Source organism: Symphalangus syndactylus, chromosome 19, assembly GCF_028878055.3.
Source record: "Symphalangus syndactylus isolate Jambi chromosome 19, NHGRI_mSymSyn1-v2.1_pri, whole genome shotgun sequence".
Classification (NCBI taxonomy): Eukaryota; Metazoa; Chordata; class Mammalia; order Primates; family Hylobatidae; genus Symphalangus; species Symphalangus syndactylus.
Window position 1 is genome coordinate 35,879,974 of NC_072434.2, and position 23,766 is coordinate 35,903,739.

The 23,766-nt window shown below is 36.1% G+C and overlaps 1 protein-coding gene across 1 annotated transcript in view; it reads right to left on the reverse strand.

Annotated features, from left to right (window-relative positions):
- The window catches only part of PLA2G4A (phospholipase A2 group IVA), a 174,464-nt gene extending 173,790 nt beyond the window's left edge, over nt 1–674 (reverse strand). The window contains exon 1 of the mRNA XM_063613757.1: nt 651–674. The gene's annotated coding sequence lies outside the window, so the exon portion shown is untranslated. The remainder of the gene's footprint in view (nt 1–650) is intronic.
- Between the last annotated feature and the right edge of the window lie 23,092 nt (nt 675–23,766).

The window sequence follows — 23,766 nt, forward strand, 5'->3', positions numbered from 1 at the left end:
TTGTACATTTTAACTATTACGATTTTATATATTTGCTCTGCCTAATTTCACAAAGGATTTGAGTAAACTATTAACTACATATGCTTTCTTTCATTTATGCAATCAATAAACATACACTGAGTACTTTTTTCATTTTGGACACTATGTTAGTTAATTGGGATACAAAGAAGAATATGACATAGGCCCTCACCCTGAGAAACCTCACATAGGTGCAACATATAAAAATACAGACATAAAGCAATGTGAGTATCTAGAAAAAGCAATACTGTGTATTACATGACTGGTGAGTAAAGACTCCTAAACTGCCAAGATTTGGGAGCTGGGTCAAGGAAGATGGGACACAATTTCAATCAGTGGGCAAAGATGAGTAAAAGCTATGAAGGCAAAGAAAGAAAACAGAAGGCTATCACAAGTAGATGAATAGAATACTATAATAATGATTATTATTATTATCATTTTTAATTATTAAAGGCCTACATCAGAAAACATTGCCTCAGTTCCAAGCTAACTTCTGGTTACCTTACTTACAGCAAATTGTGTATTAAATTCTAACTTTGCCCTAATTTATCTGTGACTGAGTCCTTACAACTATGCCCACACCTTGGCCCCGGGCCCTCTCCTCTCTGAGCTAGTTCTCAGCTTCTATGTACCTCAGAATTGCGTTTTAAGTTCCTGAAGTCCTTCTTTCTTGGGTTCCTTATTCATCTTGCTTGCTTACCCATTTTGTTTCTTGTCTTCTCCTTGACCACACTGGCCTCCCAGGGTTTTGAATTTAGCCTGTCTTATGGGAATAGTTCCACCAGACTAGGATCTTCCCAACCACACACCCCTGTGTGTATGACTTCAGGTCTCAGTTTAAATGCCACCTCTTCAAAGAGCATTTCCCTACCCACTTCCTTTCCTCACCCCCAAATTTTAAAGAACAAGTCAGTCTCTTTCTTCCATTATTATTAACTTTCATTTTTTTGCATTGCAATTGTTATATGGTGATTTTCTCATTTGCTTCTTTGTTCTCTGTTTATTTTCTCATTCCTTCTGCTAGGATATAAGTTATATACAGTTTGGGGCCTCACCTCTTGTGCCTAGAACACTTCTTGGAACATAATAAATGATCAATAAGCATTAGATTAATGAATGAATAAGTGAATCACTACCTCTACGCTGGCAGCTGACTCCTAAATTTCTGCCTTTCAGACTCTCATAGCCACTAGATTTCTGTTTCACTAGACTCTTAGTTTTAAAATCTCAAGACCTGCCCATTGGTTGTCACACAAGTCCCTACACCCACACAAGCCTAAATTCAACCTTCTCCATCCCAACTCTTAACTCATATTTTATTGATCAGCAATTTGACCCTCTTTTTACTTTAGCTAACAGCATTTGTCATCCTTCAACCAAATTTACTAATAGCATGAACTATTACCTAGACTTAGCTATAGGAGTATAATTTATTTCCATTATTACCTTAAGGTTCTGGTTTAAAACTCCACTATTCTCAACATTTTTCTCTAATCACCTTCTAAGAACAGTTTCTTGTCATTAGGGCCTTTATCAGTTTATTCAAGCTGAACCAAATTGTAATTATTACCGTGTTGAATTTATTTTTTTAATGTCACTGAACATAGATATTTCTTTTCCCTAGCTATACTGTAAGAGTTTTAAATTAGAGATTACTATTTTTTAAATCCTTATATTTATCTTCCATCACAGTTTCATGATTTCTCCTCAGGAGATAAAAAGTAAACACTTTCAAATAAAACTGTATTCCAATTATGACTGACATTATACAGCTTTGTTGTGACTAATCAGAGTGGCTGAATTTCACCAAATCCCAAAGCTCGTCACCTCTTCGCTGCAATAATTATGTACTAGCATGTATTTCTTATGTAAAGAAACTCCTTTTATTCTCCTCAACCAAGACAGTGGGCTCCTTGAAGGCAAAAGCCACCTCAATAATTATGTATTAACATAACTCCTTCTCTTCTCCTCATCCAAGACAGTGAGCTCCTTGAAGGCAAAAATCACAGCTCATTCATCTATGATTCTCTAATAGCTAACAGATTGGTTGGCATATTGCAAGGGTTTAACAAAACTCTATTGAAGACCTAAGTAAATTAATTGTGTTTCCAAAGGTATCGTGGAGCACAGTAGATCTTTCACTCCACCAGTAGCCTGGAATGTGACGCTGAAGTGCTGGCTCAATGGTCAGGTGCAGATGGGTTTGCTGTGGACCCTGTGCTTCAGTACCGAGATGTAAAGGGTGCAATGTTCTTCTTAACTTTCTTTCACTTGTTCTTGCACCGTGTCCATTCTTTCCTCAATGGAAAGAAAATTTGATTTGTAATATTTTAAATGCTTTTTCAATTTACATGGTTGAAAGCCTTATAATCTATTTTTCTATATTTGGTAGGAAAGCAAAAGGAAGAATTGGTTGTGTGTTTAGACTTAGAAGAATTGATTGTATGTTGTAGCAAATAAGGAAAGGGGTGAAAATGATATGTTCCTGAGCAGGATGCTAAAGCAGCCAGGTCTTAGGAACAAAAGAATCAGAAAACAAAGGAGGGACTGACTCACTTCCATCATTTAAGAGGCAGAGGATGAGAATTAGGTAAGGCTCAAAGTCAGAGAGGAATTAGTAACAGCTTTTACTTGAGGTTGGACCAGCGAACTCTTAACTTAGGGCTCATTACCTTTCCTTGATTTGGTTCCAGCATCTGAAACAAAGCCAAGTACTGTACATAGGGTCAAGTAGGTCCAGGTGTAAAGATTGGAGAAAAACAATAACAAGGAGACAGGCAGGACATCATCTTCTTAGGTGCACTCACAGATTTCTTCATACCCATTTGAGTGCTCTGTTTATCAGGGGACCTCCCTTGGGAGATCAATCCACTATCCTCCTGCTCTTTGCTCCATGAGAAAGATCCACCTACAACCTCAGGTCCTCAGACCGATCAGCCCAAGAAACATCTCCCCAATTTCAAATCCGAGTCACGGCACCAAATTTCATGCGCGTCCCTGTGAAGAGACCACTAAACAGGCTTTGTGTGAGCAACATGGCTGTTTATTTCACCTGGGTGCAGGCGGGCTGAGTCCCAAAAGAGACTCAGCGAAGGGAGATGGATTATCATTAGTTCTTATAGGTTTTGGGATAGGAGGTGAAGTTAAGAGCAATGTTTTGCAGGCAGGGGTGGATCTCACAAAGTAGGTTCTCAAGGGTGGGGAGATTACAAAGAACCTTCTTAAGGGTGGGGGAGATTACAAAGTACATTGATCAGTTAGGGTGGGGCAGGAACAAATCACAATGGTGGAATGCCATCAGTTAAGGCTATTTTTACTTCTTTTGTGGATCTTCAGTTACTTCAGGCCATCTGAGTGTATACGTGCAAGTCACAGGGGACGCGGTGGCTGGGCTTGGGCTCAGAGGCCTGACATTTCTCTCTTCCCACATACGTACATACGTGTGGCGCTATACTTATTTTCTTGCCAGCTTATTTCAGCCTATTTTTAACCATGTACATTTTCATTGGATAAGAATTTGTTATAGTATATGCTGACTTGCATCAGCATTTTATTATTGGAAATTTAATAGCATTTCTTATTCTGGCAATGTATTAATCTCATTGTGGTTTCGATGTAGTACCACAATCTTTTATTATAAACTGCTAATCCTTCAGTTGATTGAATATTAACAGTTTATATAGATTACATCATTGAATGTTAGTAACTGAACTATGTAGATGACCTCGGCTTTAATCTCTTCAATGAGGTTTTGTGTGTGTGTGTGTGTGTGTGTGAGAGAGAGAGGCAAGGTACCTTCCCAGAATTTAGCCAAAAATATTTTCTAATACAGTTTCATTTTTCATGTTGATTCATACTTACGTCTTCTCTTTTTTGGTTCATTCCTTCCCTGCAGAATTTTGGCCTCATTCTAAATTTAAGACATAAGAATTATTTATCTTGGAATCTTTTAAAAATTACTGTGGTTTAAAAGATTTCAGTAGCAAGACGTTTTCGTCACTGTGAGACAATCCCTCAGTTAGAGCAGCATTAGTCTCCGCGTTGCTAACTCGCCATGCTGTATGTTTTTCCCTTAACAAAACAAGTGAAAATTCCTCATGGGTTACCACAGCCCTCCTCGTTTTTCTTTCTGTGAAAATTCACTTCTACATCCAATAAGCCTTATTCAACTCTATTACACAGTAATTACTCAGCAGTATTCAAAATAAAGAATGACTTAACATTTCCCTTCCAATAGTTCATAAACTGAGGACATAAAAATACACACGCACACGTGCACACAGACACATACACACACACACACAAATCTATGAAACAAAAACAATTGTAATAATAAATATAATAATAAAATAACACACTTTTTTTTGAGACAGTGTTTTGCTCACCCTGTCACCCAGGCTTGAAGTCCTAAGCTCAAATGATCTGCCCACCTCAACCTCTCAAGTAGCTGGAAGTAACATGGGCCATTGTGACCAACTTTTTTTTTTTTTTTTTTTTTTTTTTGGAGAGAGGGGATCTTGCTTGTTGCCCAGGATGGTCTTCAATCCTTGAGCTCAAGTAATCCTACCGTCTCAGCCTTCCAAAGTGCTGGGAATACAGGCTTGAGCCACTGCCCCTGGCCAGTAATAAACACTCTTATGGAGTATGATAATAAATTTTATATGATTTTGACTTTGTGAAATAATACCCACATAGGTAATAAAACATTATATCTGGGTGTGTCTGTAGGGTGTTTCTGGGAAAGATTAGCATTTGAATCAAAGCACCCAGTAAGAAGATCTGCCCTCACTTATGCGGGCAGGGATCAGCCAATCCATAAAGGGCCCAAATAGAACAAGAAAGTGGAGGAAGAATGAATTTGCTCTCTCTTCCAGAGCTGGGACATCCACTTCTTCTACCCTGGGACCTCAGAGATCCAGGTTCTAGGGCCTTTGGACTCTGGAACTTACACTAGCAGCCCCTCAGCTCTCAGGCCTTGAGTCTTGGAGTGGGAGTTATACCACAGGCCCCTCAGGTACTCAGCCCTTTGGTCTTGGACTGACTTGCACTACTGGCTTTCCTAGTTCTCCAGCTTGCAGATGGCATATTGTGGGACTTCCTGGCCTCCATAATCATGTGAACCAATTCTCATAATAAATCTCTTCCTATATAACTATATACAGTCATCCCTCACTGATCCATAGGGGATCGGTTTCAGGACTTCCCACAGATACCAAAATCTGCCGATGCTCTAGTCACTGATATAAAATGGTGTCATGTTTGCTTATAACCTACACATATCCTCTTGTAACCTCTAGATTACCTGTAATACTTAATACAATGTAAATGCAATATAAATTGTTGTTGTATTATTTAGGGAATAATGACAAGAAAAAAGTCTGTATATCTTCAGTACGGACACTGTAGTGAAACTACTCTGGTTTGTAGAGTGAAGAAGGAAATCTAAGAAATTACTCTTATGAAGCTAGCATCATAGACATAATCTCAAACATATTTTTTTAACTTCAAACATATTGAAATGCATGTATATTCCTAAATTTCACCATGGATATCTCCACTGATAACTACCCTTACACTGACAAGACAGTAAACAATAACTTCACAATTCTGTAGCTGAAACTAAATCATAACTAGCCTCTAAAAAAATTTCATTAATTAGTATACGCCTCTAGTCATAACCAATTGTTTCTTTCTCCTTAATTCAAAGCAAATAATTTTTATAACAAATTTCCCATTATCATATTGTTGCCATGTTCCAGTTGATTTTCTGCACACAATTATAGTCTTCATCCTATTTTCTAGAGTCCTAGACTGAGGAGATAATATGTTCTAAACAATTACACAATAGATATTTACTGTAACTCTGTGGTCTCAGAAGTCATTGACACTCTTAAAAATTATTGAGACCGTAAAAGAGCTTTTGATTATATGGGTTATAGCTATTGTCTGCTATAGTTGATATCAAGACAGAAAGATTTAAAACAATTGCTATATATTTGTTTTTTAAATAGCAATAATAAATCCATTGTATGTTAAACTTAATACACTTTTATGAAAAATAACTATATTTTCCAAACTAAAAAGACTTAGGGAAAAGAATGATATTATTGAACATTTTTGCAAATCTCTTTCCTGTGTGGCTGAGTAGAAGAGAGTTGGATTCTTATACTGCTTCTGTATTCAGTCAATTGCAATGTACTGTTGTGGTTGAAGTATATGATTCAGAAAATCCAACCTCACAGATACGCTATTGAAAAAAGAGAGGTATTTAACAGCCTTTTTAGAAAATTATCAGTACTCTTCTTTGATACCAATCAAAACTTGACAAGTGGCAGTTTCTTAAAGGTGAGCTGAAATGTGGAATCTTAAACCAAATATCAGTTAACTTTTTGTGCTTTTTTACATTAGAATCCATTAGTCTATCTTGTACTTGGAATAGATCTTTTAACTGTGCATGACTTTGTAGCATAATGTGTTCATCATTTGAAAATTATTATATCTACAACTATCCAATCTTTGACAAACCTGACAAAAACAAGAAATGGGGAAAGAATTCCCTATTTAATAAATGGTGCTGGGAAAACTGGCTAGCTATATGTGGAAAACTGGCTAGCTATATATAGAAAACTGAAACTGGATCCCTTCTTTACACCTTATATAAAAATTAATTCAAGATGGATTAAAGACTTAAATGTTAGACCTAAAACCATAAAAACCCTAGAAGAAAACCTAGGCAATACCATTGAGGACATAGGCATGGGCAAGGACTTCACGTCTAAAACACCAAAAGCAATGGCAACAAAAGCCAAAATAGACAAATGGGATCTAATTAAACTAAAGAGCTTCTGCACGGCAAAAGAAACTACCATCAGAGTGAACAGGCAACCTACAGAATGGGAGAAAGTTTTTGCAACCCTCCTCATCTAACAAAGGGCTAATATCCAGAATCTACAAAGAACTCAAATAAATTTACAAGAAAAAAACAAACAACCCCATCAATAAGTAGGCAAAGGATATGAACAGACACTTCTCAAAGGAAGACATTTATGCAGCCAACAGACACATGAAAAAATGCTCATCATCACTGGCCATCAGAGAAATGCAAATCAAAACCACAATGAGATACCATCTCATACCAGTTAGAATGGTGATCATTAAAAAGTCAGGAAACGACAGGTGCTGGAGAGGATGTGGAGGGATAAGAACAATTTTACACTGTTGGTGGGACTGTAAACTAGTTCAACCACTGTGGAAGTCAGTGTGGCGATTCCTCAGGGATCTAGAACTAGAAATACCGTTTGGCCCAGCCATCCCATTACTGGGTATATACCCAAAGGATTATAAATCATGCTGCTGTAAAGACACATGCACACGTATGTTTACTGTGGCACTATTCACAATAGCAAAGACTTGGAACCAAGCCAAATGTCCAACAATGATAGACTGCATTAAGAAAATGTGGCACATATACACCATGGAATACTATGCAGCCATAAAAAATGATGAGTTCATGTCCTTTGTAGGGACATAGATGAAGCTGGAAAACATCATTCTCAGCAAACTATCGCAAGGACAAAAAACCGAACACCGCATATTCTCACTCATAGGTGGGAATTGAACAATGAGAACACATGGACACAGGAAGGGGAACATCAAACACCGGGGACTTGGTGGGGGGGGAGGGATAGCATTAGGAGATATGCCTAATGTTAAATGACGAGTTAATGGGTGCAGCACACCAACATGGCACATGTGTACACATGTAACAAACCTGCATGTTGTGCACATGTACCCTAAAACTTAAAGTATAATAATAATAAAATTAAAAGAAAAGAAAAATATTGGTTCGTTTAGTTATGTAACTCTTTAAAATATTGACATATTTCATTTATTTCAGGTTTTTTTGTTTTCTGTCTCTGCTGCTTGAATAAGAGAAATGACAGATTTTATTACAGAAAATGAAACATCATGTTTGATAATATCACTACTGATTTCATCAGGAAAGTCTTTAAATATTTAGAAACTATCAAGACCATAGTGGAAGATATTGGAATATTGGAAGTTTCTCAATATTCTAACTTTCATGTGAAACCTCAAATGTTATTATTGGCAACAAATCCTGTTAGTTGTTTCCTTGAGGTGACAACAGACTCATTCCATTAATTTTTGAGAAAATGTCTGCCAAATACTAAAGTCTAAATAACCATAGTTTGTCTGTCAGTTGGTCTTTCAAAATGGTATTTCATAAAAGATGGCTCACAGCTCAATTACATACGTACTTTTCCTAAAAACAGCACCATGCTTTAGTGTGACGCAAGTGTTTTATGCATTCTTCCCTTCCATCACACAGAATATTAAAAAGATATGTACTCAACAGTTGAGATTTAATAATGTTACTAATTTTTAGTAGTTCTCAAGGGCATTTTTTTTCTTTCTTTCTTTTTTTTGTTTGTTTGTTTTGTTTTGTTTCAGACAGAGTCTTGCTTTGTTGCCCAGGCTGGCTTCTGGACTGCAGTGTCACAATCACAGCTCACTGCAGCCCTCAAACTCCTAGGCTATGGGTGCACACTACCAGGCCCAGCTAAATTAAAAAATATATATATAGATATAAAGTCTCACTACGTTGCCCAGGCTGGTTTCAATCTCCTGGGCTCAAGCAATCCTCCCACCTCAGCCTCCTCAAAGTGCTGGGATTACAGGTGTGAGCCACCATGCCTGGCTCTCACGGGCATTCTACTCATTTCTTTTAATTGATATTGTGTGGTGGTAAATATGCAATGACTACTAAAACTGGCACCAGTACTTCTAATAAAGAGTACAGTGATTACTAGCAATGGTAAATAATGACGGCAAGGCAAATAATATCTAAATATTATGAAGATATTTTACCTTATGAACCTCCTGATCAGATTTTGCAGACTGCCCAGGTATCTATGTGTCGGGGATTACTGTTTTGGAGACTTCTGATGATAGCTAATGTTTATAGTCCCTTCCCATGTGCCATCTCCTACTCCAAGTGCTGAGTTACTTTATCTGAGTAAGTGCTGCGATACTTAATCTGAATTTAGCATCTTTTTTCTTTGATAAGAAACATGAATGTGTCCCAAATGAAGGAAGAGAGAATAGAGGAGGGACTATAATATTAAAATATTTTTCAACAGAATACATTGAATAAATGGCTTTCAGGAACTTGAGATCTAAAATATATACTTTTAAATGATATACACTGGCAAGCTATAATAAAGTCAACATTTTTGTGGGACTTTAACACAAATTCCTCAGTTGGCAAAGAAATTTACCAAAAATTTTAGCAAAATTATTCCTACTTGGCGATACAGCACTTTTAGGAGATCTAGTTCCTATCGTCAAGTTTATGTAAACTTAGAATCAAATTGTAGCTCCAGCTTTGCCACTTTCTTTAAGTGTTGCGTAATGCAAATCACTAAGTTTTGGGAGCTTTAGAGAATTAATGCAAGAATTTAAAAGGACAGAAAATGATCTCACATCTCTGTCCATTAGAAGAAAACCCAAAGCTGGATCAAATTCTAAGCCAACAGTTATCAGAAATGCTATTGGGTCTGACGTTCCCTTCTGGAAGTGGCCAGAAAGAGACCACTTTTGGTCTTTGGTCCCTACTTATAGGCATTGGAAAAATAGAAAAGGCTCTTAGATTCTCTAGAGACATGAGTGTATACCAACCCCACTAATCTGACTGCCAAAACAATAAACAAAAACCCAACAAATAAAAAACTAATTTCACTGTATTTAGCATATATCATTTCATCTATCTTGTTTATTAAACTTAGTTTCTGTGTCTGTAAAATTGATCTAATATAATTGGCCTAAATAATTTAGTATAATCCAAGACCGACGACATAATTCCAAGACAACACATTCATTACTGGAATTGATTTGATGTTATAAAAGCTAAGAGTAAAAGGTAAGAATGGGCCAACTTCTCAAACCAACTTCTAAGCTTTCCTGAAATTACCAATTTTCCTTGTAATCTGAGATGAACAAACATAATATATCATCAATCATAATAACTGATGGAAAAGGCCTGGAGACTTGGGAGTAAATGCTCAAGGATAACGACATAGCATTCTCCCGCAGGTCAGCAGGGGGTGTCACATCACCAGCCTTTGTGTTGTCATCCAATAGCTCCTATAGCTGTAGAAGAGATCTTTAAATAAAGCATTCAAATGAAACATCCACAGCAGCTCTTCTCACTAGTTTCCTCCATTCATTTAATGTGCTATTTTGACTTTCAGGCTTCCCTTCCCAGAGGTCTGTAGAAAAGTAATATATTAGTACATACACATTTCAAATTCTTAGCTTATATTTTATGAACATGTCTTTATCACTATCAAAAAAATCAACCCATTTTGAAATAGGATTGAATCAGATTTCTCATGCTTTTCAAAAGAAACAGAAAACTATCTGCTCAAAAATAAACAAAACTGTAAAATTTTTCACATGACAAGGAACATATAAGCTAAATGCAGTGGCTCACAACTGTAATCCCAGCACTTTGGGAGGCTGAAGCAGGAGGATTGCTTTAGCCCAGGATTTCTCAGCTGCAATGAGCCATAATGCACCACTGAACTCCAGCCTGGGCGACATATAATTATAGATTTGTCCATAATGCAACTACTTTTAAAAGTAGTTCACACTGCTGCCTCTTGATTACCTACACATCCAAACCCCTTGTAGTATTTTAAAATCCAGTATGCACATGGAACACACATAGCAGTGGAGATTTTTAGTGTCCTTGTGTGCCCTTGAGAAAATACTGCGTAATAACCATGTCCCACCTTGAAACTGAAGTTTCAATAGTATTTGCAGCATAGTTCATTAGGTTTCTGAATACCCTATTCAGTTATTTCAAAGCTTGTCCATGGTTAAAGAATAACAACATGACTATTTCCCTTTCCCCAAGGGAATTGTTTAAATTGCAATATCCTGTTTGGGGGATCTAGGACATTGACACCCATACTGAATAGCAAGCTTGTCCAACCAGCAGCCTGCCAACTTTGAATGTGGCCCTACACAAATTTGTAAACTTTCTTAAAACATTCTGCGATGGTTTTTTTTTTTTTTGCGATTTTTTTTTAGCTCATCAGCTATCACTAGTGTTAGTGTATTTTATGTGTGGCCCAACACAATTCTTCCTCTTCTAATGTAGCCCAGGGAAGCCAAAAGATTCGACATCCCTGCTGAAAAGTAAAACCTCACTCTCTCAAAGTTGTAGTCTGGCTCTATTGTTCTAAATGGGGTATCCTATGAGCTTTCAAAAATACTTCGATTTATAGACTGTTTTGAAATATATATATATATGTGGCTTATTAGTTTCCAGTACATCTGGCTTATTAGTTTCCAGCATCAAGATGCCAGTAAGTTCTTATACTCATAGTTTATACCATGGTTTAAGCAGTATTATCTCAGAAGAATCAGACACAATTTTTTCTTTAGAAAATAATGACAATCAGTACGAATCAAAATAATCAAATTTGAAGTTTGGATGTTTGTCTTCAGGATCTCCAACTTCTTTGTTATTATCCCTTCTCCTTCAGTAGCACCTATTCTTCCTTCTAGTGCTCACTAGGAAAACATTTTCTAATTCTATCCCTCCATAAAGAAAGAGTAGGCTTAAAAATAAGTGAATATGGACAGGTACTCATTTACAGCAACCTTTTAACTTCTATGAGTTACCAATTTAACATACAGATGGTCCCTTCTTTGAAAAGTAATTGTAGGCCACAAAAAGCAGAGTGTAAAGGGAGTAGGACGAAATAAGTCAAATACTGCTGCAAAAGTTATGTCTAGGCCAATGCTTTCCTCCTCTCTATCTGCCTCTGCTACCTCTTCTTTTCCAAGAACTTCAGATTACTGGGATCTAAAGTCTGCTCTCATTAAAAACACTCCCATGTCTGATCTGTGCTTCCTCCTTGAAGAGTCATATACTCTGATTTACAGAATAGTGTAATATTCTGTTTGATAAGTGGTGAGGAGCTGGATCAGTTGGTGTTAGTAGGAATAAACAAAAAGGGAACATAATCTAATACAATTAAGGAAGTAAAACCCATGAGACTGGGACACTGAATATGGAAGGTAGGAAGAAGAAAGAACTCTGGAAAAAATGTCTGAGTTTCCAGGTATATTCGCTTTCTGGGTAAATTTCTGCATATTTTTGTACCCGAATTACACCAAGTATTCAATATGTACTTTGATTAAAGGATGAGTAGATGAATGGATGGATGGATGGATGGATGGATAGATAGATTAATAGGGGTTAATTTTGACACCTTACACAGAGACATTAGACTTCAAATTAGAGGGAATGTACACAGATTTATGGCGCAGATAAGATACTATCATTTGGTTCATCTAATTTTCATTCGTACTCTCTAGCTACCCTCCACACTGGTTTAGGAAATTCTGATGTCCATATTCCTGGATTCATACCTTTTACTCTAAGCCGACAGCCTGAAAATGTTATCACACTTATTGTATTCAATTAAAAGTATATTTTTAAAATTATCTCTCATGTTTTTCTTGCTCCTGGCAGACAAGATTTTATTTAGTTGATGACTTTTAACTTGTACTTTTTTAGCTGATGGTATGTTGATGGGAGAGATATAAGTTCACAGCTTTAATGTGAAATTTGGACAAGATATTGTATCTTGACTTCCTGATTTCAAATAAAGGAAACAGGACACATTTTGGTGACAAATGTGGCAATGAAAATTTTTAACCCACAACGAGCCTCTATTGCCTCATACAAGCCTGTACAAAACTATAAAAACCCTTAACACACAATATTGAATCTAAACACAGCCTGTCAAACCCTGAAGCCATTTTGAAATCATTGATTTCATGGCTAAAAAAGAAATATGATGTTAATCATCATTTCCATTACTTAGAAAATACTACAATAATTAATAAAATCTTGTGGTATTTTAAATTTGTTATATACGAGGTATAGGGAATGTCATTTGTTCTACCTCCTTTCTGGAGTTCAGGCCAAGAGATGATACATATTTGTACACATTTGCATCACTAGCTAAGTGAGAAACAAAGCAGCAGTTTTACTAATCTGTATAGTTACTGAGCACGGCTTCTAAGAGCCCACAACTGAGGGCCACATTGGAACTCTTTCTCCCCTAAACTACCAACCATGCCTACAGCCACTTGGTCACAGATAGGTGGAGCCCAGTGAAAATGACTGCCTATTCTGCATAATAGGGGTCAGGGCTGGAAGTAGGGAAGGATTTTTGTCATGCATGTCTAGTGCATGAAATTCACAAGCAAAAGAATCAAGTGATATCAAACACAAGGCAAATATCTTTTGCACCCTGATGTCACTCACTGGGAAAATGCAACCCAATCAGTGCATGTTAGACACTAAGAGTAGACCCTTCTTCCTAACAGAAGAGAGAGTACAGAGGGATGCAAGTATTCTTTGAGAACTTCCTTAAATGAGGGTAGCTCAACCCAATGTGGAAACCAAACAGGAGGTATTTGCTCAATGTTAGGAATATCTGGTTTCTTTCTGCATTTCTGGATTGGGGGATACTACCAAAGATCCTTAGGAAATCCTATGTAGCAGGTCAAGCCTCTTGGTCATTTGCTAAATGACAATTCTTTAACACATGGACAAACAGGATACTATAAATTGCCACTGATTGCTCTTTTGTAACATTTCTATTAGAGAAGACAAGAAGCCCTGTCTCTCAGAACCCCAAATGAGAAAGAAACAGGTTTCATAAGAGTAACATAAAAGTAACAGGTTTCATAAGAATGCACCTCTCCAACAGAGACAGCAGCCTCACAGGCAGAGAGCTAAGGAATCAGAGTGGGTTATATTTGATCATTAGTCTTAATTTTATCTTGAGTAAAATTTAAAAGAAACAATAGTAAAAAAAATTTTATTTGATTATGTTTTTCCTTGGAGTTCTTAATATTTTGATATCCAAAATGCAAATAAATTCTTTTGAGGTTCAGTAAAGAGAAGGGAGTTTCTTGGTCTGTGAACAATATTCCTTTAAAAAACAGGTTTGGCATAAATACATCACAAGGTAAGTACTTTTTATTATATATATATTTTTTTTTTTGGTTTACTGGGCCAAGTAAAGAATGAAAAGAGAATTCATCATCAGTGTCTTTTGGTATTTTGCCATTAAGCTCACGTAGGTACTTCTATTTCAACATTTCTTGCATGTGTTTTGCCTGCAATGACTTCCTCTCCACCCAAGTTTTTATTAGTAGAACAGTAAAAAGAAGAAAAAAAATATATACCATGTGGATTCAACTCATTGGTCACTGATCGCTGATACGTTTGTATTTAACTTTAAGATTGGACATTTAAAAATTATTTTTTGTTGCACTAGGCATATTTCATAAGTTTTACATTTATTAATATTTCTTTTTATTTTAGGACTTGTTCTGACTCTAGCAGGGCATCCAAGAAACAAATTATAATAAATAATTTTAATGTTTTATGGTATATTAATTTTATATTAAAATATAACATTTGGTATTTTTGCCCAAAATTTTGTTTTAGTTATCTCAGATGCAAGATGGAAGTGTGTGTGTGTGTATCATATATATATGTAGAGAGAGAGAGAGAGATTACATCTCTCTTGTTTTTCTTGCTCCTTATTTAAGTAGTATTTGTTAAACATATTGCTCTTTTTTTCTCCTTATTTAAAATAATTTCATAGTCTTCAAGGTCTGAAATATTCAGGACAGTACTTTACTTCAAGAATCAGATCTCTTTCCAGATCCCTAAAAGACCAAAGTCAATGCAATAGTACTCTAAGGAATTCATTCTTTGCTCAGTTTCTAATCCTACCTTGAAACAGATGGTCTCTGCTTTGAACCAGTTAATGAGAAAGGGGGTTTGAAATGAGGAAGGTAAGATATAATTCCTCCTCCAAATTTCACATTTCACATTCATTAACTTTTAACTTGTACTTTTTTGGCTGATGGTATGTTGATCTTGTCTGCCAGCAGCAAGAAAAATATGACAGATTTTTTTTAAAATACTTCAAATTGAATTGAGTAAGTGTGATAACATTTTCAGACTGTCAGCTTGGAGTGAAAGGTGTGAATCCAGGAATGAGGACATGAGAAATTCTAAAACCAGTTTGAAAGAGGGCTGGAGGATATGAATGAGAATTAGGTGAACAAAATGATGGCATCTTATCTACACAAAAAAATCTGTGCACATTTGCTCTAATTTGAGGTAAAATTGTACTCATAGCAGTAACTAACAGTAACAGTGGAGGCAACTGCAGTGAACCAGCCTTTGTCATGCTTTGATACACAGCAAAGATTTGCAGAGATGTTGATCAAAGCCTCTCCTGACAATATACATTGCTATGCCTTGAATATCATGCAAGATTTCATACCACAATCAGACTTTTCCTGTAAAATAAAAAAAATATTTTCTATCAATCACATTATATTTGTAGAGTACCTGTATATATTGGTTGTGCCAAAGTATTGTAAACTCATTAGATGATTACACTCTTGCTTACATTGTAAGACGCAAATTTATCAAAGAATAATTGTGTTTTACAAAAGGAAAAGCTGGAATACAGATCAAAAGTTCTCTCTTTATTAATGTCTTTCTCGTAGGATTTTTTTCTAAGTATGAGAAGGGGAAATGTGGGCGAAAAAGTAAGATTCTATGAGTAGACAAATAATTTGACTTATACTGTGATTGTAAGAATAAAGTTAGCTCAGGAAGGGAGAAAAGAAGGGAGACAGGGGAGGGGAAGGGAAGGGAAAGAGAAGAAAAAATGGTATAGGACAACCCAGAGATGAACAACAGTGATCTTTTTAAAAACAGGGCCCTGATTTTATTCCACCTTACAATACTATGAATAAATAAGAATGTATTATTTACTGAGTGGCTAATGTGGACTTCCAAAGTTGAAAAGGGATTAGGTGATCCCTGAATTTCCCAGCTCAGTAATCACTGGCATCTTTTGGCATTATTTTAATTATTTAACAGTAATATAATCAACCACTCCAGATTAATATCTTTTATTTACTCCACTTCTTATTCTATTCAATCGCTCTTCTAACAGAAGAACATGTTTTTCATGTCATCGATGCAGAATTAAATCAACAGCCAAAACGTACAACATCTCATTAGCTGACAAGACATTTCCATCCCTATCAAATCAATTGGGAAAAAAGAATCAATGGTTAGGAACTCTAGTTATTTGACTGTGATTTCCTCTCATAGTAAACCATCTACTCAAAATGTCCCGCATTTTTAAAATGGGAAACTTGTTTCACCCCAAAGTATCTACAAGGTCATACTTAAGAAGTGTTTGCACAGAGTGTGTCTGCATTTGTTTTATCAATTGAGTTAACAGTAAGACTGATATTAAATTGAAGGTTCTGCAGTATTGAGATATTTAAATGACAAAATGATTAAAACACATGTGGGAAGTCATCTGCATAAGAAATGTAAAGCCCTGGTTTGAGGCAAGCTTACCTGCAAAGTTTGCCTCCAGTCTCCTGAGCCTCTCCTTACTTTTCCTCATCTATTTTGCTATCTTCTCTGATCCAGCTTGCTCATCATCACAATATATACATATCTTTACCCTATTGTGGTCAGACACTTCTGTCAGGAAATTATCTGGCTCATATAGTCACACTAAGGTATATTTCAAGTATTAGGTTTTTATTAATCACCATTCCTAGAAGTATTTGCATCAAGAAATATAAGCTTTAGTATAAGGAAATTTGAAGCATTGTAGGTGAAAGGGTTAAGGAACTGGGTAGAGGCAGTGACAGAGAAGAAGAAATACTAAGTGGTGGCTCCACGTGCATTTCACAGAGATGATGACTAGAACATGTATGCATAGACTTTAGAGGTTTCAGAGCTGTTTTTTAAAAACATCTAGAAATTGAGGTAGTGTGTACAGTATAAAGAAGCCTTCCAAAATAACAAATATGATAGCTCAAAGGCATATTGCACTAGTGTGTCCTGCCTAAATCAAAGTTTGGCTTCTGAGACTGATAACATTTCCTACTGCCAGACACTGTCAAGAATTTCCTTTATATATCTAAATGTCATCATTTAAAATGAGCTATGATTTCCTACTCAAACTCCCACAGAGGCTTTGGCCTTGATAAATAACCATTTGAAAGAGACCAGTTTTCTTCTCAAGAGATTTAAAAGCTAACAAAGATGAATAAGGTAAGTAAATATTTACTGATGTTTTGGAAACCAGAAAGCAAGATGAGCCTACTGAGTGGGTAGATAACACGAGCATGATAATAATATGACATTAAGGTTTTTTAGTTACACGAGCTATTGGATTTTCTGTTGGCTTGATTTACTGTGTTTAAGGAATTCTAATTTTTCACTCAATGGTCTGTTTCCTATTTATGATTATATAATCTCTTTAATAAATAACAACACCTTTGCTACCCCATGAAAAGTTCATAATATAATGGAAAAAAATGTAGAAAACCACAAATAACAAAGAAACACACCTGACCTACACACGAACTTGTAAATGACTGAAACTCTGGAGTGCTTCACAAAAATATTTGATGAGCAGAAAGGGAAAGAATTAGCAGGTCGGCAATAGAAGCCAAAGGAATTGTTTACTGCAGTGACTGACGTGAATGGGAAAAGAAAGACAACTTTGACTAGGATTCATGAAGGAGTGGAGTATTAACTTGGGAATATTTATTTTATTCTTCCACCTTAACATGAAAGTCCAGAAAATTTACTGTAATTTTGTAAATGGCTACAGTTAGTCTTGTATTTACATTTGACACAGTAATGACTCATTGTAATAAACAGGGATTTTTTTCCTGTTTATGACATTTAGTAGGTTAAAAGTCTTTCTCCCTTATTGACCTTGAAGGTATCTAAAATTCCAAGCTTCAGGCCTATGCACTTACTTCTTTACTTGACATCTCCACTTAAATATCTTTAGGTTGATGATGGACAGATAGATAGATAGATAGATTAGATAGATAGATAGATAGATAGATAGATAGATAGATAGATAGATGATAGATAGACAGATAGATAGATAGATAGATGAAGAGGAGATGTATTGTGGGAATTGGCTCACGTGTAATTCACTGAGAGAGGTGACACCAGGAGAGAATCAGCTATGAGACAAAAGTTATAGCTTTAAGGACCGGTCATATTGAATTTGAGGCTCAATATGAGTCTCAAATTCAAGTGTCATTCCACTTACTGTTTCTTCTGCCTAGGACATCTCTTACATGCTCTTACACCATATTGAATTCATCAACTTCAATGCATATGCCATATCAAATGCATATGCCATATGCCATTCACTGAGAGGTGACACCAGGAGATGACCAGGTATGAGATAAAAGTTAGTTTTAAGTGCTGGTCATATTGAATTTGACCAGCACAAAATCAATTTGAATTTGATTATGATCAGTACTTAAAACTGTAACTTTTGTCTCATACCCCGTGCTCTCCTGGTGTCACCTCTCTCAGTAAATGGCACATGCTTTTGATTGTCATCCTTGACATCTCATCCGTTGACACTCTCCATCACCAAGCCATTGATATTACCTCTAAAGTACCTTTTTAAATCTATGTACATCTCTCTCTCTCTTTCTCCCCACTGTCACCACCTTAATTCAAATAACAAGGTCTCCTACAGTAGTCTTCTGATCAATTTCCAAGATCAGCCCTGCTCACTATAATTGATTCTCCTATAAAGCAGTCTTTGCGAGCTACCTCAAATACAAATCTCATCAAATTATCTCTCCTCTTAAAACTCTTAAAAGGTAATGCACAACTCTTAAGATAAAGAACAGACTCTTTAACATGCCCTCTGAAGCTCTGAGTGAGGCAGCCCTGGATCACCTCTGCCCTAGCCTACTTGCCTGCTACTTTCTTCCTCACAATCTTTATTCAAATGTACTGGCTTCCTTCAGATTTTGAATATATCGTGATACTTTCACTGTAGGGCCATTCCACTTACTGTTTCCTCTGCCTAGGACATCTCTTACATGTTCTTTCACCTAATAACGTATAATTTTCTCTCAAATTGTTCCAACAGCTCTTCCTCAAGAAATGTTACTCCTCTTGACAAATTGGACCATATTCCTATGTCTTTAGTGACATTTAAAACCGTTTTTAATCTATGTACTTTCTTGGATATTGTCTACCTACCACACAATAAGTTTCATGAGGGCAAGGACTATTTCTGTTTTTACCAGTTCTTCTCTTGAGCATTCAGTTCAATGATTAGCAAATACTGGGTACTCAAATGTATTGTGGAATGAATGCAAGAGTGTATGAATAAATGGATGGATGGATAATTGAAAGAAAGAACACTGTCTTCAGATGTCAAATATCTGAAGTCATTAAACCAATCATTTCCCAGGAAGAAAGAAAGATGCTGAGAGAATGGAATTTGTTGCAATGGTATAGAGAATATAAGTGAATAACATAGAGAATATTTGCAGTTACTCTTGCTATTTCAAATGTATTCACCTTTACTGAGAGCATTCTCTTCTTTGGGGAATTTATCTTTTCTTTACTGTGTGTGATTATATGTGACTATATGTCTGGGAGGCTTTCTCTCATTATGGGAGTTGAGGAGTCTATATCTTCTTCCCCCAACTCCATGGTATAGCCAGGAAGTGAGAATATAGCCTAAGCTTGAGAAATTAGAGTCTTGAGATTTTTTTACTTAAGCAAGAGTGATTTGAAGGTTAATTTTAGTGACAACTTGGATAGGCTAAGGGATGAACAGATATAGCTCATAGAACGTTATTTCTGGGTACGTCTGTGAGGGTGTTTCTGGAAGAAATTAGCATTTGAATTAGTACACTGAGTAAAGAAGTTCCGCTCTCAGCAATGCGGGGTATTGACACCATCTGATCTTTTGAGGGCCCAAATAGAATAGAAAAAAATGCAGAGGAAGGATGAATTCTCACTCTTTGTACTAGGATATCCATCTTCTCTTGCCCTTGAACTTCAGGGTTCCTACTTATAGGACCTTGGGGCTCTGGTACTCACACCAGTGGATGACAGGCCTTTGACCTCAGACTGGGAGTTACACTATTGGCTTTTCTGGTTCTCAGGCTGTAGAACTCAGACTGTATTATACCACCCACTTTCCCGGTTCTCCAGCCTGCAGGTGACTATTGTGAAATTTCTCAGCCTCCATAATCATGGGAGCCAATTCCTATAATAAATCCCCCATTCTAATCTATTCTATTCTATTCTATTCTATTCTGTTCTATTCTATTCTATTCTATTCTATTCTATTCTATTATTTTCTATTCTATTCTCAATCAATCAATCAATCAATAATCTATCTGTCTGTCTGTCAATCTATCCATCCATCTATCTATCCTGTTGGCTCCCTTTCTCTGGAGACCCCTGTCTAATCCAAGTCACAAAGGCAAAGAGAATGGCTGAAGGTCATTCATCTGGATAGCAGTGTTAGGGTGTCACCCTGAAGACACTATTCCAACTGCAAGATGGTGGCTTTGTTTCCTGTTCATCAGTTTGACAGATCTCCTTTGCTCCTATTCATTGCCAAACCCAAATGTCCATCGCTGATTGATCCTGGGGATGTTGCCTGCTTTTGCAATAAGTTTCTCCTTACTTAATTTACCAGAGTCTGTTTCTGTTGCTTACAACCAAGGACTCCAATGCAGACAGGAAAACAGGGTACTTTGGAAGTCTGGGAAAGAGTATGAAGGCACTCAACAAGCATGTATGAAATTTCCACTATTGTTGAAAATATAAAGGAAAAAAAAAGATTCCTACTCTTGAGAGACAGATTTTGAAGGAAAACAAATACAGCACCTAGAGATATCTGCCATCCTAGGGATGAGAGAATCAGAGTAAAAATAGAAGTGACACCAGGGAAGCAACTATTAAGTAACCATTGCCTGAGGGGTATTAAACGTGTCATCCCAGAGGTAGAAAAGCAGAAAGATATAAGTTCAGTGGATGATAAAGTAACAATATACATAATTTACCTAAACTTTTCGATTGTGTTTACAGCAACTGTCTTTTAGGAGTTACGCATATTTCATAACAGTTGTTTATCACATATATATGGAAAAAGTGGGGGAAATAAAAAAATCATTTCTATATCCCAGGAGGTCATAATTATGACTGATGAGAATATTTAAAATACAGTGTGTTTATTCATAAAATATATATCTATAAGGGACTTGCACCCAGAATATATAAAGAACTCATAAAATTTGATAATAAAAGTCAAACAACCCAATTTAAAAATGGACAAAGGATTTGAATAAACATGTCTCCAAAGAAGATATGCAAATGGCCAATAACCTCATGAAAAAAAACACTCAAAATCATTAGTTATTAGGGAAACGTATATCAAAATGACAATGAGATACCACTTCATATTCAATAGGATGACTCATCAAACTGATGACAATAGCAAATGTTGGCAAGGAGGTGGAGAAATTGGTACTTTTATATACTGCTGGTGGGAATGTAAAATGGTGCAGTCACTTTGGAAAACAGTTTGGCAATTTTTCATAATGTTACACATAGAGTTATTATATGACTCAGAAATTTCACTCCTAGATATCTACCCAAGAGAAAGGAAAAGGTGTTCACAAAAAGGACTTGCACATAATGTAAATAGCAGCATTCTTCATAATAGCCAAAAAACAGAAGCAACCCAAATTCCCATCAACTGATAACAAATTGTGGTGTATCAATACAATAGAATATTATCTGGCAGTAAAAAGAAATAAAGTACTGATACATACTACAACATGAATTAATCTTGAAAACATTGTGTTAAGTGAAACAAAGCTGGCCACAAAAGACCACATATTGTCTGATTCCATTTACATGAAATGTCCGGAATAGGCAAATCCGTAAGGACCAAAATTAGATTAGTAGTTATCAGGCGCTGGGGAGAGAATAAAAATTGAAAGTGCCTACTAATGAGTATGGGATTTCTTGTGAGTGCTTAAAATGTTCTAATGTTAGACTGTAGTGGTTGCACATTTCTAGGAATATATTAAAAACCACTGAAGTGTACACTTTGAAGGAGTGAATTTCATGGTACATGAATTATATCTCAATAAAACTACTATAAAAAACCAATGAAAGGTACTAATAAGTGCAAAGCTATTAACATGTACAACATGCTGGAGAGGCATGGACTGGGAAAGGGCTGGGACAGGTAAGGCTTCATGGGAGGGGTGTTAAATCATGAATGACTTGTCTTTCACCCAACCTTACCTGTCAACATGTAGAGAGTCAGTTCTATCAGGCTTTGGCTGCCCAGATACATAAATATTAAACAATAATTACTGTATTGAGTTTTGAATGGAAAATATGCTCCAGAACTCTCAAGCATATCAATCTCAAGAGATTAAGCTTCAGGCAAATCCAATCTCCACAGCCAGATCTCTAATAAAGGTCACTAGTGCAGTTTAACTACACCTGAGTTTATTCAATGATGTATTTTTTTTCTCTATTCAGACTCACAAGCACAAGAATTGCCAAAAGACAAGAACCCCTCAAACAACATTTTATTCTCACAGGATGTTGAATGAGTAGATGTTAGAATCCACTTCACTTATCTTGTTGTTCACTGTGTAACCAAAATAATCCAGGACTCCAAATGCTTGTTCACTTACTGGAAACCTAAACAATATTAAACAGCACACTAAAGACAGGAAGTGTCTTCTGAAAATTGTTGCAGTTTTCAGCACTTTGCTACCACATTCAAGCTTTCACAGGAAAAAAAAAAATTAAAGTACCTCTTTTATCAATTCGTATATCCAGAAATTATACCAAGAAATTTGCAGATTCCTTGTCTTCCCTTTATAGAATATTTCTGTATAAAGTGAAAAAATGTTTTAGACTCCTTAAGTTTTAGAGTTCATACACACCACTAGCCTAGGAAACAGTTTCTATGGTACTACTGGTTACTTATTAGTACTATTCAGGCAATGAGTAAATAACATGGAAAACAATGCAAAACACAATAGGATACTATAGTGGAATTTTTGTTCTAACCTAGGAAACTAAAAGCTTGCCAATCATTTCTCCTTGCGTGCAACTAAATCAAAGAGAACATGACAAAAATGTATTGAGGGGAAAAAAACCCCTTCACCACAGATTATATCTAAGTCTTATGACCTTAGCATTTACGGCAAAAGATACATCTTGTCGAAGACCATTTTGACCTGACCACAAAAGAGGAGTAAACTACAGAACAGGAAGAAATGTACCTTAGCAATAAAGACTCAGTGGCCAATCCCTGAATGATATCCGGAAATCCTATTTTGTAATTGCATACAAGTATGCTGAATCAGAGTTGAGGTTAGCCTATGATGATAGTGATTGGCACAAAGGAGGTGATCCCCACTTTTCCACTGACTTACTAAGGTAGACTGTGTATGAGCCTTTACCATCGGTATCAGTCATTCTCTGCTCTATATGAATCTCCCACTGCATGCAAAGAGTAGATAAACAAGATCCTGAAGGGTTTGGGGTGGTAAGGGGCAACAAAAAGCCATTATGACAGTCTGCTAGCCTGGTAGAATATCTAATATTCATTTCCCATTAATATTTGCTTTGTATTATTTTAAAAATTATTGGGGGTTATTTTACTTTGGTGAATTAAATACATCTTAAGGGTACAGTATCATCAGTTTCGACAAATGGATAAACTCATATAACTTGCATCCTATCAAAATATAGTA